Genomic DNA, 19,522 nt, shown 5'->3' with positions numbered 1-19,522 from the left:
AGTGGCGGTGGTGAAGTTTTTCAAGTGCCTGTGAAACTGTAAACATTTCCCAACTGCCTTGCCACAACAATTTTCCCAGGACACCGAAGCATATGCACTGTGGCAGGACTCCGGGGAAACCAACAGACACCATACTATTTAACACATTCAAAATCATCATTATGCCAGGAAGCTACAAAAGATACAGCTCGAAACTTTTGATTGAATTAGAGTTGGTTTTTGATTTTTAATCTAAAATTTATTTATGTGGTTTCCTTACACTCGATACCCGGTTTGAAACTGGATTTGATTTTAGAAGTTAACTAATCAGAAGAAACCTTTTAAAAAACTACCAAAAAAAGTTGGGAATTTTTATACCTAGATTGAACTATATCCTCAAAACCAAACTTTTAATGGTTGCGGTTTGCTAAACCTGTTTACCTTCTGGGAAATGATTTTTAGTTTTTATGGAAAATATATAAACTCCATTATGAAATGCAACAAAACTTGTTTGTTGTTTACCTGCATCAATTTTGTTTTACCAAATGCCAGGGAATTTAATCCAAAGCATAAGCCCTAGATGTGTGGTGCAAAGTTTGAGTAATTGTTGGTACCGAGTAGTTTATTATTATCAGAAACAGAAACAGAACCAGAATACCAAGAACACAATCCTCCTTGAAGGACATTCAGGCTTCGGCTTAGCCAATCGCCTTTACTGTTTATTTGTGTTTTACGGCTGTCGCCGCCTGCGGCTCGGCCAAACAATTTTCAGTTTCATTTTCGTTTAGTGTCAAGTGGCAACAAAAACAGCAACAACTAATGGTAATAGCCCTGCACACGACAAGCGACTAAAACTGCTGGCTGGAAATAATATCGGGGCAACAAACAGTTGTCAGGCCCAGCTGCTTGTTAAGGCGACTCTTTGCTTTTGCCGTTGCCTCTGCCACTGCCCCAAGAAAACCAGCTAAGAGCGAAGAAAAGCGGGCCAAGAACTGTGCCAGGGGCGGGGGAAATGGGAGGGGGGTTGGGCCTAAGTGGTTGCCGGATAGCCTGATCTGGGTCTTGTCTCTGGATTATCCTCCCGCTTAACCCCTTGCACCCGTAACACTCGGAAAAAATAGCCAGAACGGGCGGAAAAAATGGGGAAAAAAGAAAGCCAGCCTTAAATGCCCCGGCCAAAAATCCTCTTTTTAATTACCGCCATAAATAGGTGGGCTGGCTATTTATCGAAATGCCAAATGGCTGGCTTTTATGGAAACCCACTTAACAATTATGAATGCGGAATAAACGTGAATTTATAGTAGAAACGACACAAATGGTGGCCATTATGAATGGCAAACAAAGTGTGACGAAAATGGCTCACACTTGCCGAAATAAAACAATTTGTAAATTAATGGGCAATGAGAGTGCACTTTTCAAACCCTTATGGGGGCCAATAATGTTCATTGCTTTGGAATGCACAGAAATATATAGTTATCATAAATCCTATCATTTATACCAATTTTTTTTTGGGAATACAATAAAATTGCATACTTTTAGGCGTTGTAAAGGAGGTATTTTAATTTTTGAATATTTATATTCGATCTTCCTTTTAAAAAGGATTTGGGAAATAAAATAAGGAACTGAATGCTTTTAGGCGTATTTTTTAAATCAGACATTTAAATATTTGTTTGTTTATATTTTCAAGTAATTTTAAAGTACTTTCGGAATAAAATAAAATGCTGCATGCTTTGTGGCATTCTTTTTAAAAGGAATGTTAGTCTTTAGATATGTTACTTGGAGTTTTCCTGTGTTGGGAAAATGTTTTTTTATCAGAGTTTTTCCCGCAGTGTGGGTCAGTGTTTGTTTCGCCCAATATTGCTAGCTGCGGGCCAGAAAACTTGGTTGTTTCAGTTTGATTCCGATTGTTGGTGCTGTGTGCCGGACTGGAACTAGTTTGCTTAGCTAAGCTAAGCTAAGCACTTCCTCTTCCCGGGCTGATTTATATACACAAACACCAGGACAAACAGAGGCACAAACACAAGCACACTGGCACAAACACACTCGCACACACTCAGAAAGCGGGACACATTTACACATTTTCAGTGCTGCTCAAACTGAAAGTGTGCACATAAATTAAGGTAAGGGCGCCACTTGCATGTGTGCGTGTGCGAATCAAGCGATTTCTTAACCTTATTTTTCTTAACTCCTTACGAACACAATGCACCTGCAAAAAGGGAATGAAGAGGTTGGTAAAAAGTCACTCGTCTCCTGAGTTATGGGTATTTAAAATGTGCATTTTCATTTATTTAAAATCAATATATTTATTATATTTCTTGTAAATATTTAGTGTTGAAAAGTGAAGTTTCCTTAAATTATGTCTTTACTTTGATTTATCCCTGTTATTTAACACTGAGTTATGGGCATTTAAAATGGACATTTTCATGTATTTAAAATCAATATATTTAGTGTGTTTTTTAAATATCTAGTGTTGCAAAGTTAAGTTTCCTTAAATGATGTCTTTACTTTGATTTTTCCCCGTTATTCAACACGGCTTTTTTTCAGTTTTATCATTTATTTAAAATCAATACATTTATTATATGTTATTTGAATATTTTGTGTTGGAAAGTGAAGTTTCCTTAAATGATGCCGAAAAAAGCCGTATTGAATAGCAGGGAAAAATCAAAGTATAGGATTTTTCCCACTTATTCAACACTGCTTTTTCCGTGTGTAGGCACTTGAGAGCTGCCTTTTGATGGCAGTTCGGGATATTGAATGCAGATCATCCGTTTTCCCAGCAAAGCAATCTCGCAAATTGCACATGCACAACCTTAACTTAACGCACACAATCATGGCTGCCGTTAACCGTTACCTATTTTGCACACAAACACAGACGCGCACACAGTGCGTATGATTAATTTAAATGCATGGCTATTTGCATAGCAACCAATGAGATGCAATTGCGTCGCGGATAGAAAATGAATTGAAGTTTAGACCATGTGAAGTGCTTCGGCAAGTGGTATACTTGAAGTTTGCTATTTCACTTGAGAGTTTTCCCATTTTTTTTTATTGTAAGAGATATAATAAAAAATACTTTAATTTAAGATTTTAGATTTGGGGAACTCAAGTGTATACGAAACATAGCTTTCATTTGTTCTTTTCTCATGGTCTCTCTGGCCATTCCCCAATACAATCATTAGCTTATAAAATATAAGACGCAATAAAATCTAAATAGCGCTTGTTCCAGTATGCCAGGACATGCCACTTGGGTTTTTATGGCCTTTTCTAATTAAGTTAAGCTCACATAACAATTTGGGTGAGCGGCGGCACGAGATAGTTTGCCGGAGCTCGAATGCCAGGCAAACATTTTCATAAGATGCCCGATGATCTCTCCCGTTTGAGTTCCAAACGAGTGTGTGCAAGTATTTGCTCTGGCAAGTATTTTAACGGGCTGCGTCTTGAAAAGGACTCGTTCTATTTGCTTAAGGCACCCTCGAAATCAATTAAATGCATAGTTTCAAGTAGCAGCTCTCATTGTCTCCGTCTCAGTCTCCCTACTTTTTGGCCAAAAACTGTGCTGCATTTTTATGCACCACGCTCGAATTCATTAGCGTCCAAAGTCGAAGTGTCTGTCTGTCTTTCTGTCCGTCTGTCAGTCGCTGAAATACTTCTGTCTGGCAGCTTGAAGTGTTTAGCTTATTGAAAACTTTTCATTTGGCCCGGCGTGCGCACGTTTAGCGGAAAGTTGGCCGCCCTGTGCCGCCAAAACAGGCTGACAAACTGAGCAAACTGAGCGCACCGAACAAACTCAACTGAACTGGCGGCTGTCGCGCTAATCAGCCAGCGAATGCGACTCCGCCAAATATGCTGGTGCACTGGAAAAAATCTAGGCCCTTAAAATACTATAATTAAAGACAAAAAATTTGATTTAATTCTTTTTCTTTTAATTTTTAGTACACTTCTCTAAGTAAAACCATATTGGTTTTACATAGAAAATCATATTTCAGCTATAAAAAAAGAATTCGTTATGCCGAAACCCGGGATTGAACCGGGGACCTTTAGATCTTCAGTCTAACGCTCTCCCAACTGAGCTATTTCGGCACTTGAAAGCTTTCCGGCGAAAAATCCATGCGATTAAATGTGCAGAACTGGAGATAAGACTTTTTATTCGGTACTATAAATAGTATATGATTCATATCAGCTTTTGTGTGTTAAATAAAAAAATATTAAATTAATAAAATCATAGGAGATAAGAACCAATAAATAACATTTGCTTATAAGAAGTACTGCAACTTCCTTTAACATTTTAAAATATTTGAATTTTTCTTTAGCTAAACGCGTTTGCTTGTATCACAGTTAAAAAAATATCTCAAGGTTAGGTTTTTGATTTAAAAAATGTAATCTTCGTAAGATGCGTTTGTTAACATCACCGAGACACAATTAAGAATGTAATAATGATGGTGAAAGCGATTCGTTTTTAATTTTTCCAAGTGCCCAGCTGGCTGCAGGTTCAGCATTTGGCTTTCGCTTTGGCTTTGGCATCTGCATCTGCATTCTAGCTCCAGTTGAGCGGCGGGCAAAGTTTTCCTGAATTATGTAGCGCGACGGTAATTTGAGGCAAACTTTTGACGCTCAAATAGTTTTGGACACAACGCTAAGGCTTCAAGTTCGCAGCGGGTATCGGATCGGGGCAAAAAGCAGGGGCGTAGAAAATGGTTGCGTTGGGGGCGTTAGCTGGTAAATGGAAAAACTATCTGGAGGGGCGGCGGCTGCGTGACTAACAATGTGATTGTCAAAGTATTTGCACTTGATTACTAACTTTGCAGTATGCATATTTATCGAAAGATAAAGGGAAAATCCCTTAGCAATTTATCCCACTATAGTGTACTTGTTTTGCAGCTAACGAAAAGTTGTGCATAACAATTTTAATTGGATAAATACGCTCACCATTATGCCCCAATGGAGGGTATGGAATTAGAGTGCAACCATTGATGGCTGACTAAATAATTCGTATAATTGTAAACTCATGGGACACACCACAATAAATGACTCCTTTAATGTCCAGCTAGCTAAATTAAGTTTATCAATGCCCAGCCAACAGTTTAAGTTTAAAATATTTATATTTTATGGTTTTAAGACGAGGAAAAAACAAATTTGACTTTCCTTAACAAAATATTTTCAATTTTGTAACGGAAATTGTAAACGAAGTTGGCTAACTACGAAACTTCAAGGCCTTGTTCGTCTAGCCATGGGGCTTAACATTCATTACAACTTCCGACCTCGTCCAGTGAACAACTTCGGATTTTCCTTAAATTTTTGTAACATTTGTTTTTGAAAGTATTAATAAACGAAGTCAATAGACTTATTGGTAAATTTTTAGGTCATCTCTCGGAGTTACATTTTCTCGAGTAATTGTAAATCTTGGCCGTCGAAGGCCAGGATGTCAGCTCTGTTCCTGTTGAAGTCTTTAGCTACGTGGAATGCCTGCGAGAGGACCACATCATCGCTGTCATCCTTTTGGAGGCAATCCACGTAGCCAAGGCTTTCAACAGGGGTAGAGACGACATCCTGGCCTACGACGGCCAAGATTTGATCTGCCGCTTGCGACTTATCGAAAATGAGGACTCCGGATAAGGAGTCAGGGACGTCTACCGCTTGGCAGGTAGCTGCTCATCAGTCTCCAGTTCCATTCCAAGTACCAGGAGCTCTAAACCGAGTGCAGCCTATCCTTGTCCCTGTGAGAGAAGGTGGAGAAGGCCGTCTACCCGATGCCAGGGTTATGTGGAGAGAATCGTCACTATGTCATCGATGTGAGCGAGAGAAGGAACTTTATCGATCCGTGAAATGCTAGCCAGGACTGGAGAAATCTTTATTTCAAATCAAATCATCGAAAATGTTCCCCAATAAATTCGATTTTACCGTAATTCCAATGCTATTTAAAATGGTAACCCAAAACTACTTATAGATTTCATAACTTGGGTAATTGGATCCCGATTTTGGAGATTGTTACCTCTGAGTTTGTGGTTGAATTCTGTAATGGTCTACACTAACATTTTTCTTTTAAAAAATGGGTCAAAATTTTACCGCCTTTCATGTTCGATTTTTTCGTATTTCAAATGAGGGTCCAAATGCAAGCCTACTTTCATGTTTGATTGTTCCATATTTTCATTGGATTTCAGAGTGGAAACCCAAAACTGGACTTCTAAATTCCATAACTTGATCTGTTGGTTACCGATTTTTAAGTGGGGTACCTCTATGAATTGGTGGTTGAATTCTCTTATAATCTTCATTAAAATTGGTTATTTAAGAGAGGATCAACCTTTTTGCATATTTTTTTATGTTCCAATAAGGTTATGACTTTATGATTCGCGGAAAAAAAACATTTGTCCATTTTATTTTTAGAATTTGTCATTTTAAAATAATTTTAAGGAGACAAAATAGGGCTAAAATGTATCTGCTTACTCTTAAAAACAGTTTCTTTCAATCAATAGTCATTTTGGGAACCCATCCAACCCTATCAATCGCTTAGCAAACTTTTTTCGAGTAATTGCCCTCGTTGTGACCCAAATAATCGTTATCGGTAATAACCAAACATTGATTTATCCCCAGTTTCTTGTGTACGCCATTGTCTGCCTAGTGCGACTTCTTAGCACAGCTCTCAACGTAACGTTTGACCCGACTCACCCCCCGAAAACCCGGTGACCCCGACCACAAGGAATCCCGTCGAAGTGCCACAGACAAGGCCATTAAAAACGCCATCAATGCGACCCAAAGGCAAAGCGAATAACGCATGAGAGTACGCTTAGAAAAATGACGTCAGAACCATATTTTGTTGAAGTAAATTAACCACTATTGTTTTGCCCAATCTTATAACTCTTCCCAAAAATAAACTAATTCCTACCAGATGTTGCAATGTAAGGTCACACTGTGTTGTTTTATTAGTTTGGTCACACTGTTAATTGTAAAGAAGCCTCCTGATCTGTTCAAGGTTTTGTTTTACATTCAAAACTCAAATGTTTTTCTCAGCGTATTGAACGGTGAATTGCTGTGAGTAATCCAAAACGGAATATCCAATATGGAATACCGAAAATACCCGAAAGCAAAACCAATTCCAATTCAAAAACAAATCCATTGTAAATGCGCTTGTCGTCGGTGAAAGGTTTTCTCTCCTTTTTATTTTATTTTATTTTGGCTGTGAAGGGGGGCGGTGGTGGGGCGAGTCGTTGGTGGGCGTTTGGCATAATAATAACCGCTAACTTGTCACCTTGCCGCCGTTCGCACTTTTATTACGAGCGGACCGAGAACTCGTAAAAAGGACGTCCGACAAAAAATTACGTGTATCCTTTTTCTAATCGCAAATGCGTGCTCAGGATGGCGAAACGGGTAATAGAGTGGGTAGTGCTTTTGGGTCCCTCTCTATCTGGCTTTAAGCCAAAAAAACACCGACCATATAGCGAACTATTACTTTTATTTCCTTGGTGGGTAGCAATTGGTTTGCCTCAGCTTCACAACCTGTCACTTTTGTGGCCCAGTCCCATTGTGGCCAAAGTCTGGGGCATTCCGAATGGGGAACTGTGCGGTTTTGTGTCGCATACAAAGTGATAACGAAATAAATAAATAATAAATTTCGTTTTTATTTCAACGCAGTGTCTCGCACGATTTTTAGCAAATTTACCCCGCCACCGCCGCCCACATAAATAAATAGCTGTGTGTAAAAGGGCTGCGGGGGAAAAAAGGTTCTGTCATGAAGTTTGTCGCTTGGTTAGTTGGGAATATGGGACCCCGACGAGATATGGTCAGAGCGCAGAGCAGTCGGGCTCAAATGTAATAACGCTCAAACATATATATATATATATACAATATGGCTGTATCTTTCATATACATATATAATAGGAGCGGAGGAGTGCATAAATTTTTGTGAATTTTGAGTAGGGACAGGACAAAGTCAGAGACCGGAGTCCGAGGTCCTGAAGTCCGGAGTCCCGCGTCCGGAGTCAAGTGCTGATTCAGTTGCCTGAATTATGGGCCACTATGGCATCCAGAAATTGTCTTTGGCTGTGGACCGAATGAATGTTCTGTTTATTCGGCGAGTGGCTGGCATGCAGAGCCCTCGAAACGAATGAAACCCGTATTTATGAGTACTAAACAAATAAAGGAGTTACACTTGATGGCCACGCCCATTCATAATGCTGGAATAGCTCATTTGGAAGTAGTTGCCTTGAATGATTTGGGCACCGCCCATTCGCAGTTTTCTTTTTGCTGCCAAAGTGCTAGGGTCAAAAAAAAAATGAAATATAAAAACCCCAGGCTGTGGCTTTTAAGCCGAAATATTTTTTTTTATAAAAATATGCTTAAGTAATAGCTTAATGATCTAAAAGACGTATTTTTAACATTTAATTTGACTATATTCAGTGTTTTTTTTCTGTTCAGTATTTATCATAAGTTATGATTCATAACTTGAGGGCAGTTTTAAGCTGTTGTGCTCTAAATTGCTGAGCTAATGTTGAACATATTTTAGCTATATATTTATGGTGCTTGCTAATTTTCACACCTTTATTGTATATATTTATTTATTTATTTAGCAAATTAAGCTTATCATACAATGTTTAACTTAATACTAAATTTCCGAGCACTGGCTGCGGAGGCCTTCGCCTTTGACTTTGTTTTTTAAGGTAATACTATCACTGTAATTTGCATTTGGGTTGCATTTAATTATTTTTGGGTTGGGTAATTCTACCATTGACGCTTTTCTTGCTGCACATGTTTTCCCAATGATGAATGCAATATAAGCCCAGTACAAAGGGCAACAGTTTTGGGTTTATAAGGAGGTAAAGCCTGACATTTGTGTCACTAAATGGAGGTGTACTGAATATGCATTCACTCTAGAATCTTTTTTTTTTGCGAGCAGAGCAACAAACGAATGCCAGGGAAAACCTCCATGGGATCTGACCAACATGGGTGGGGGAAAAAGTGGAAAGGGGGCTTATGTGTGTGTGGAGGGTTAATGGCGGGTAAACACTGAGCGAAAAACCTGGTTGAGAAGTGAGGGGTGCGGCACGGTACAAATCTCCTGGCTGCTGGAGAACTTTGTCATGTTGTCACATGGCAGCAAATCCCAATGCCCGTCTGCTGTTCCCTTTGCCATGCCACGCCCCCTTCTCCCTGAAGGCCCCGCCCTTTGGAAACCCCCCCCCCCCCAAATGGGGTCTGTGGAATGAGCATCAGCGAAATCATTTGGCGAGCCACAAAATCGCATCAAAATATTGCGTATGTGCGTGCCGAGCCAGCAAGTCTTTTCCCCTGTGCCTGTGTGTGTGTATGTGTGTGCCTACTCCCTTTGTGTGTGTGTGTGCATGCGTGTGTGTGGGTTTATGTGGGCGGGTGAGGGCGTTTCACAACTACCGAGCTGGGAGTAATCATGTATCGCTATTCTAAACACACTGAAAGGCTCCAAATGAGCCGAGATTTGTCTCCGCCGATAAAATGTAAGGCATATCGACTGGGAGTTCAACTCAAGACAGTTTATAAAAATATTTTTTATAGTTCATAAGGAATTATATGTCAGTACTACCTTTGGAGATCCTAAAGAAAAATTATTAAAGCTTAAATGAATTTGTTTTTTGTCTAGAAATAATTTGTACTATCTTTATATTGTAATGTATAATATTTGTTTGCAATATTTCACTATTCATATGACAGTATATAATAATATTTTTTATAGTTCCTAAGGAATTATATGTGAGTAATACCTTTGAAGATCCTACAAAATATTATTATTAAAGTTTTAATGAATTTGTTTTTTGTCTAAAAATAATTTGTACCATCTTTATATTGTAATGTATAATATTTGTTTGCAATATTTCCATTATCATATGTGTATATTAGCTGCCATTAGAGTCACATTAACAAAATTTTGATTTAGTTTTCCGCAACATATGCTGCCGCTTATTCCCTACATTATATGCCGAGCTCTCCGCCCGCAGATTTTCCGCAGCATTTCCACTTTTCCACCCAGCTTATTGTGGAGAGGCACCTGTTTCGACTTTATTTGGGCCATTATTTTCTATACTGTCAATACTTTGGTACACACTTTTGTTCGGCACCCTGCTCCCCCGTCGTGCCAACTCTGCTCATCAGTTTTGTCTGGTAATTTGCATTTAAATTTGCGAATGTTTTGCCTTTTTCTCGTTTTTCTCCTGCCAAACAAAAGGCAGCGAACACAAAATCCGTGGACTGCCGGAGGTTTGGGATTCTGCGGTGTGATGTAGGGGTACGGATACGGATGGGATGGGTATATCTCTCTTTTTCTGGGGGGTACGGGGCGTGTTATCAGAGCAAGTTGACAACTTTGCAATGCGTTTCGTTTCGTTTCGTTTTGCTTAGATTTGTTTAATATTTGGCCGCAGGCCGTCGATGGCTGGAGTACCCAACTCAAAAAAAAAAAAGAAAAACAGAAACAGAAAATAAACTAAAAAAATAGAGGGAGAAATGGGCGAAAGTCTGGCCACGCCCTCGTCCTTGGCGGCGCCTTTCACCGGCTTTGATGTTTTGTGTGTGTTTTCGTGGGAAAAGCGGAAGGAGCGGAAAGAAAAAGTGCGAACTTGGCTCGAATTTGGCGGAGAATCTGGGCGGTGGAAAATCGGTGGAAAATAAGAGGAGAAATGGGGCAAGCAAAGGATATATATACTTTCTTTTTTGAGGCCACGCCACTGCCAAATATTAAATAACCTTTCGGTTATTGGCTTAGTCATGGGGTATTCTTCCCTTTTTGGGCAGGAATATCTGCCCGAAATCCTGTCATTCCATGTTCTCCGTTACCATTTCGTTTTATTGCCACAAATTTGGTTTGATAAGCTATGGGCGAACTTTTTTACAATGGACAGTTTTTGGAGCATTTGGCATTCCGAAAACCTTTTGTTTTTGTTTTTTTTTTTTTGGCTGGGTAGCCCTCTTATTGGATCTCGACCTTTAGGAAAACTTTTGCCTCAAACCGACACGCAAAAATTTGACATAAAAGCTCATTAACGTGATATAAATTAGATTTTGAGTGTTAGTGCAGAACATTTTCGGATACACTTGGCAACACTTGGCGGCCTGGTTAACGGTCGAAAGTGGGTGGCAACCCTGCTCGTTAAGAAGAAGTAGTAGTTTTCCAAAGACCCTTTGGAATATTGGTGGTCGGGGAAAAGGTTCCTATTATGTTTTATTGCTCTTGATTATGGCACGATGCTCGGTTTTTTGGGGGGAAAAAAGGTAATTGTAGCATCATTTGATGATTATCCACTTCAGCTTGAGCCATCGCCCCCAACACCCTTCGGATTTTCGTCTGCCACTTTCCCTTAATGCCTTTAAAATCACCTCGAAATAAGCTTCATTCGACGGAGGGGAACTTTTGTCCATGGTTAACACTCCCTAGCAGCTTGATTTTGACGTGCTTTCTATTGTCCCACACTGAAAAAAATAGGGGAGATATTTGTGTATTTGTAGGAATTTTATAAGCTTAATTTGATGAAAGGAATCGGCTGGACTTACTATTTATTGCTTGAGTATCTTAAGCAAAGTCGAACAATTTTAATTTAGATTCTATTTGTATATTAAAATTAAATGTTTTTTTTTCTCATTTCAGATTAAATCACTACAGCTTTTGAAGAACTCATCAACGCTTCCTTCAGGTAAGAAAATTTATCAAAAATATTTCCCATTAAAGTACTCAGAGGAAAATATGCCATCATATGCGAGGTTTTAGGAGGAAAAACAGGCTCAAAAAATATTTAAAAAAAAAGTATAAGCCAATAAAAATTGTTCGGAGAGTTGTACTTTCTGAAAATGCAACCCTGTTTTCAAATCTAAAACTGTAGCTAGTTCTTCCAGTGTACTATTTTAACAGCTTTCCATTTTAAAGATTATAAAATATTAGATGGTTCTAGTTAACAATACATGTTTTAAATCCTAGGAATAATAATTTTACTCCTGTTTTTTGTTTCATTTTGTGTGCGTATGTTTTTTTCTCGGTGTAGACTGTATCGTCTCTCATTGTTTTCGGCTTGGCCCTTCCTAGTCGAGTCGTCTCTTTTATTGAGCTGCTGCTCGGAAAATCGCAAATAGCCATAAACGTGTACATCAGACTTTGCTTCGGTTCGCTTGGCACCAGCTGCCGGTACCAGTGGGCAATCCCCCTCAAAATAGCCCTCCACACCGAACCCCTTTCGCCCCTTTTCGACGCCCCTGCTTCATACTTGAACGCATTGTTGTTATAGCCATCTAATATTGGATTTGTTATTGTTACTTCTTCCTTTGCTCTTTGTTTTGTCTTTGCCCATTGCTGTTTTTTATTTTTTATTATATATGCACAAACAATATTCATACGGCGGGATAGGATGGGATGGTATGGGATGGTATGGGGTGGTATGGGGTGGTATAGGATAGGTTTGATGCCCACGGCCCACGACCCACGACCCACGACTCGTGTCTGTTGTTTCAGGCGCCCCAACTTTTATTTTATTTACTTATTTTTATTTTATTTTCTATGTATTTTATTTCCCCTGGCTGCCTTTGAGTTTGGGTTTGGGTTTGGGTTTGGTCTTCCGACCGCTGCTAAGCCCGAGATTTATGTACTAAAAGCACGTTGAAATGCAAACGAAACGAAACAGAATAAAATAAAATACATTTTATTATTTATATTTGTCGTGACTTCGATTTATTATACGGCCAATGCCATATAGAAGGTCTAGTTGGATGCTCAGATAAACCAGGGGGATCAGACGTGAGGCATATGTCTTACCTAAGACCCCAGTGTCTGTGTTTGTTGAACCTATATTTTCTTAGTACATATATATTCATTGCATTGCATGGGGGAGTGAATGTTGATACTGTCTGTTATTACTGCAAAAAAGCAAAAAGGAGTCTATTTATGGGGTTATATTTGCAGATGAGGGTGGCCTTGAATAAGCTGATTTGGTTTATCTAAGGAGTTTTTGGAGTCAATTTCAAGGGAGTTGTGCTGCTGTAAAGTGCCGTTTTATTTTTGTGGAGTTTCGATTGCAAGTTGTTAAATGTTTCTTATTAACTTATGAAATCCAGTGATGGACACTTTATCAATCAGAGGCACTTTTTTAATCCTTTACCAGTTAAAATAATATTTGAATTTTTTTTCATTGGCCATCCGAAAAAGTAGGCAACACTTTTTGCGTGTACTAAAAAATTACGTATACGCAGTGTTCACATAAAAAATATTTTTATTTACTGCATATTTTGGCCTAATAAAAATCTAGCCGAAAAAATTTGCAACAGTTTTTCATAGTTACCAAATTACGTATACGCACTGTTAGCATTGGAAATTTTAAAATATAATTGATTCGCCTGGCTTGGCGTATTTTTATAAATCAATTTTAAGTTGTTTGCTTTTTTTGTATATGCGCCATAATTCAATAGAGTTCTGCTTCCGAGAAAAACGATAAAAATAAGCTCATACCTGATTTTATTATTGATATAGATATCCCCTATTTCTTTGTTGTGCTATTTTTGGATGCATTATACTCTTATTTCTGGGAACAAAATTACCAATACAGAATAATTGTATAATACATTTTTTTGACTTTCTGGTCCATAAATTGAATGGTTTTTATTTTTTTTATTTCTTGTGAAGTGCATACCATTTTTCTTGCCATTGCCAAGCACCCATTGCCAAGTTGGGAAGGGGCTCTCGCCCACCCTGGATTCAATTAGAATGCCAAAAATCATGTCCGCAGCCATTATAATTACTTCCGTTCACTTTCGGCCACTCCCACTCCGAAAGTCTAAGCTCATTAGCCGGACAAAAAACTTTCTACGATGCTCCTCCAGCTGACCGAAACAGACACCGAATAGAATCGACTAAAATGGAACAAAACTCGAATGCTAATGACAAAAATAACGAGATTAGATCGAGGGTAAGAGGCGAAAATAAAGGAAAAAAAAAGAAGGAAAGTGCGGAAAGCTGAAAACCAAATTGAAGCAAATCAACAAATTAGCCTTGTCAAACTGGTTGGATGGTTGGGTGGCTGGGCGAATCGGAATGACCCGAGAGGGAATGCTGCCGTTGCCTGCCAACTTCAGTCAATCTGTCAATATTTACTCATTTCATTTAGTCATTTTCAATTTATAACCATTCAATGGAATTCGCCTGGAAAAGCCAAACCCATTGCCACCCCATTTCCCATTTTCCACCCCCTGTCACGCATCAATCGCTGTCTTAGCCTTCTTCTCTGTTTTTTTTTTGTGCCTTTTCGCACGCACTACGATTGCCCCGCTCCCCGTCCTTTTTGGCGTTAATTTCCCAGCTACTTATGCACAGAGGAAAATGCCTCCGGCCAGGACATCCATCAGTCAGTCGACGGGGTGGAGAAAGTGTGGGTGGTTGGGGTGCTGTGGATGTGCTGATGATACCCCAGGGCGGGATATGTCTGGGAGAAAGTGTATGTGGCGCGCGTGGAAAGTGGGGCATTTCCTATTCCCGAAGTGATCGGCCTGCGAAGATAACCCCGTGAAAATTGCTATATGGGCCCCTCATATAAGTGGCAATTTTTTAGAAAGTATTTGCCCAAGATTGCCGCCGTATATCTTCATAAATCGAAGGATTGAACTGTGCTGAGTAGAGTGAAAAGTCGCTGTTTAGTTAAAAAAAAAATTAAAATGAGCTAAGAACTTTAAAAACTAATAATTGATAAAAGGATTTTCCATTTTTCCTAAACACCCTGTATTTTAAGTTTGTATAGAGAGCATGTCAAGTTCGTTGTGATTTTCTGGGCATTTATTTCTAACGATTTCTTATGCCCAGAATTCATTTTAGTTTCGGCCAACAAACGACAGCAACATTTTTAATAGCCGCCACTTTTGTGTAACCCCACCCCCCAAAAAGTTGTAAATTTTACCAAGTGGCTCCTCCTTCTCCTCAAAAGCCCCCAAAATCTTGAGACGTTTCAATTGTTTTGAAGATTCCATCCTTGTATCTATTTAATGTTACTGTTTTGTCTGAGACTTTTGGCTGCGGCGCTCAATTAACGCTTTTGGTTTATGGCCAAAGAATATGCGTGCAAAGATTGAGATTGAGTGGGGTGGGGGGACTACTCCAGCAATTAGAAGTGCTCGACCCAATAATGCTGAGTTAGCTGGGGCATCATAACGGTAGCTCAGAACCCCAAAACTTCAACATCCCCCCCCCCCAAACATCCCGCAAAATGGCTTCATTTACAGCCCCAGGCAACAACAGTAAGTGAAATTTTCACAAGCTTTGGGTAAAGCTTTAGTTGTTTGTTCCTTCCCCCCCCGCTTTATATATATATATATAGAGTATATCTCCGCTTCTCTACTTTTTTTTTCTGCGTTAAAGGGGAACTGGTTAGTGGGGATAGCGCTGGAAAAAGTTTTCCACTTTACACAGCGAAGAAGACGCAACTTTGTAAGACCTCCGGTCGTTCCAAACTTCCCCGAAGCCCAGAGAATTACTGGTCGTTATATACGTATATATAGTGGAAATCTATTTTCGAATGCCAGTCAGGCGGTGGGCGGTATGGCGGTATGGCGGTTGGGTTGGTCTGTGCAAAAAGTATTTTTCATTACATTTTCCAACATTTCAACTGCGCCTCTTCGCCCCTTTTCTTTTTTTTTTTTTTTTTTTTTTGCGAAAGCAAACCGACGTCGACTTAATTTATAATTACGATAATTTGCGCATTACGTTTTCTTTTGTTGGCCTGGTTCGTCGTGGTCCTGCTCGTTCCGAGGTCCTGGTTCTCCAGGAGGCAAACTTTTCTCGGTTAGTTGGGACTGCGACTTAGGTCTGGCCCCTCCTTCTCTATAAGTATATTTCACTTCCCCTGCCATATCTATCCCCATCTCTCCCCCCCCCATTTCTTCCGTTGTCCTTGCGGCTTATCAATAATGTTGATTTCACTCTGTGTCGCATAATTGAATTCTGAAGTTGTTAAGTCACAGCACAGCCAAATTTACGCGCTGGGAATAGGCCGGGCCACCCAAAAACCACCCAACCCCCCAGTTACAACCCCCCCCTACCCCTGCGAAGGTCCAAGGCTGTTCGTTTGCTGATTGAAAATTTGCCAATTAGAAATAATGAAGCGTGTGACATTAAATGCAAGACAAGCAGCAAATCGGGCCAAGTCCCCAGGTCCTCCTAACCAAGCTCCTCCTCATCCCCCCCTCCATTTCCTCCTTAAAAACCCCGTCAATTTCCCCCTGGAATCGGCGGCGGATAGCTCGTTAGAGCTATATATACTATATATAGATGTATATATACGTACCTTGTAATATAGTATTTTTCACTGCTTCTCGGCCTGCCAATGGCGATAGCAAATTTTTGCTTAGAAAGGAAGAAGGAAGCTCTTAAAATCTCATTGCCGCACACACACTCACACTCAGTCGTTAGGCACGGATATCGAAAATTTTCATGTCTTCCTTTAGTTTGTCTTAGTTGGTGAGCTGGTGAGCTGCTGAGCTGCTGAGCCCTCCTCGCAGACGAGAGCAGCCATCATTAGACTACCCGGGCCAGAAATCCCGTCAATCGAGTCCTCTTTCCGACTGCATCACCCCCTAAAAAACACCTAGCACCCCCCCATTTTTCCGGAAATTTATAGTCTTTTCTGGGTGGTGGGGGGTGGGTATATATGCAGGATCTGTTCGTGGGTAGTAGGCAAATGCGCATTAGCCCCCCAACTTGATGCATTTTGCTCCTAGCTGCACTTTGGTTGCCAACCAACCAGCCAACCAACCAACCAGCCCAACCAACTGCATACATATTTCTTTTAAGTAGCTCATTATTTTAGCTCCGTTTTTTGCCAATAAATATGCCGATGACAGGGGTTAAGGCTCCAAACCTCAGGTGATTGGTGAAGTGCTCCTCTGGCTGGAAAAGCCATCGAAGAGTGTCAACAGGCGAGCATCAGTCAGTGCTGGTTTATACCCGAAACCCCCCTCTTTCAGAAAAAGGGACTAAAAGTCCTTAGGGCTCACACAGAATTTTACATTTTTGCGCTCGGGTGCACTAAGTCCTGGAATTGATTAGTATAATTATAATTGTATTACCATTAATTGCCTGTCAGATTTAAGCTTCTTATGTTGTAGTTGCAAAGTATAACAAGGTCTCTTATTTATAATTTTTAAACTGGGCAATAATATGTTTCTTGGGTTATAAAGAAAACAAATATTGTTCCTCTTCTTTCCAAGAAGGAATATCTACTTAAACTTGTTGGCTAAGAATGCGGATTTCAATTAGATTTCTAAGGGGCGTGAGGCTTTATGCCATAAAAGTTCGAAATCGTGAGCTTTAAGTGAGGAATGGAATATTTCCCTCAACGTCATCTCAGCGTACTCAGGCCCTATACCATCGCCATTCTCATCGCGAACATCATCAGTATAGTATCATCATTATCATCGTGACGGCCAAAAGTCAGCGCTGGAATTAAATTAGAGCCAACTTGTCTTGATGCCATTCAAATGCTCGCCAACTTCCCACCACTTTCATGCATAGCGAAGGATATTCAGCACCTGGTGGGTTATGTCAAGGAGTTCCCAGGGGTTGCGATGGCATGGGGTTTTTGATGGGGTTTGGCTCCGCTTGGGGTTTCTGGGGTTTCTGGCCTGGTTGCTGCTGCTGGCATCGCATCGCATCGCTCACGTTAAGCACATAATTACAATTCTGCTTTATATTTACGTGTATTTATATTACCTTTTCTTGCCAGCGAACACGACAGCTATAAGCTCTTGGCTTCCCTTATTGTGTCCACGATGCGGAACTATGGATACCCTACGTTGTTTGGCTGTCGGTAGTTGGGTTGTCGGTTGTCTATAGATTCAGTCGCCGAACAGGGGCTAATCCCCCGCGCTGCCAGCGATTGCGGTATTCAAATGAGATTTTCGCCATCCTCCTTTGATGACAACTAGCATTAAATCGTATTTTCGTATCTTTGTGCGGTATTTTGAATAATTCTTTTGTACCCATTGTATTGTGGTTTCTAGGTGTTTGGGGATAATTGCTTGATTTTTAAGTGCTTCCGTGGCACTTTGTTGGGCAACAAATGAAAACAACAGGCTTTAAAGTGCCCAAGCATTGTAGCTTTAATTTTGTTTTATTATTCAAAATGTTTAAATTCAGTATAATTAAATAAATTTGAATACATTAACTCATTAATTGCTATCTTAATTTTATTGTCCATTAAATAATTTAATAAGATCCTGATTAATTATACCGACATTTTCGCTAGTTTCTTAATTGTATGCCAAGTTGCCTTGTTTGCATTAAAAAGACTTAAATTGTATACGTTGCCAAGAAGTTTGGCAAGACTTTCCAGCCTGATTTTCTCATTTGAGGAATGATTTAATAAGCTCGAGATTAATTATAGCAAAAAGTTTGTTCTTTATTTTACACCGACGTTGTTTGTCTGCCTTTGAAGGGATTGAATGAGTGTGCTTCGTTTTCGCGGGTTCCGTGGTTGGGTTAGGTAGACTTCTTCCCCCCAGGCTCGTGGTTCTAATGGGCTGTCCTGCGAGATGCGAAAAACTGGCGAGAAGGCGACGATGCCAATCCATCCCCATCCCCCAGGGTTCTCAGCTCCTCGGGCCCTCGGTTTCTGGGGTCCTGGGGTCCTGGCCACATATCCATCGCACATATCCGTACTCGCATACGGTAAGTTAACAGGCCTCGACTCCTATACGAAGTCGTAGTCGCAGAGTCGACATATTTCACGTTGATGTATGGTTTAATTACATTTACGTGGCTGTTATACGGCCGGAGTTCAGGCTTAATGGGAGGGGAGAGGGGGCCCTGAAGTGGGCAAATGCACAGGGGGAAATATTATCCGAGGTGCCAAGTAGTTCGTCAGGTTTTCTTGGCAAAATGAGTCCTGTATCGAGTTCGTTATGGGAATAATAATGTAAGGGTTTGAATGCAAGTATTTTTCTTACAATATTAACTCTTTTAGATGTGGGAAGGGTACTTTTTTTTTAAATTATTACCTAATTTTATATATTTTCTTATCAAAATATAAAGTAGTACTTGTTTACCAACTCCAAAGGGCCACTTTTGGAGTCCAAATAATATTGTTAAATAATATTAATTTTGTATTCAAGATTTAGAAAAAGAGATGACAGTGGTATGGTATTTACTACCTTTCTTTACTTTAAAATTATTTCTAAATTTTATATATTCTCTTAAACATTTAAAAATATGTTTATATCTAGTTATACTATATGAAAAATCCAACCACCTTCTTGTGTTACTAAAATAATGTTAATTATGTATGCATAAAAGAGAAAGATACTTGATATAGCTCTGGAATTAACTTTATTTCTTAACTTTAAAATTATTTCTACATTTTAAATACTTTTTTTAATATCTAAAAATAGTTTTATATTATATTACATTATTTTATATCATATTAATCTAATTATTCTAATTATTATAATATATCATACAATATAAATAATACAAAGCCCCACTAAATACTATATAAATAATACAAAACCCCACTAAATATGGTTAATTATGTATACAAGATAAAGAAAACTATATATAGGA

At 39.5% G+C, this 19,522-nt stretch overlaps 1 protein-coding gene and 1 non-coding gene across 2 annotated transcripts in view; one reads left to right on the top strand and one right to left on the bottom strand.

Moving 5' to 3' along the window:
* LOC119557543 overlaps window positions 1–19,522 on the top strand; it is a 57,926-nt gene that overhangs the window by 3,912 nt on the left and 34,492 nt on the right. The window contains exon 2 of the mRNA XM_037870316.1: window positions 11,585–11,630. The gene's annotated coding sequence lies outside the window, so the exon portion shown is untranslated. The remainder of the gene's footprint in view (window positions 1–11,584; window positions 11,631–19,522) is intronic.
* On the bottom strand, window positions 3,987–4,059 carry Trnaf-gaa. The gene has a single exon. It is a non-coding gene; the product is annotated as a tRNA-Phe (tRNA).

Source organism: Drosophila subpulchrella, chromosome X (genome assembly GCF_014743375.2).
Source record: "Drosophila subpulchrella strain 33 F10 #4 breed RU33 chromosome X, RU_Dsub_v1.1 Primary Assembly, whole genome shotgun sequence".
NCBI classification, from domain to species: domain Eukaryota; kingdom Metazoa; phylum Arthropoda; class Insecta; order Diptera; family Drosophilidae; genus Drosophila; species Drosophila subpulchrella.
Note: the sequence above shows the minus strand (reverse complement) of the source record. Positions and strands in the feature narration are given on the sequence as shown.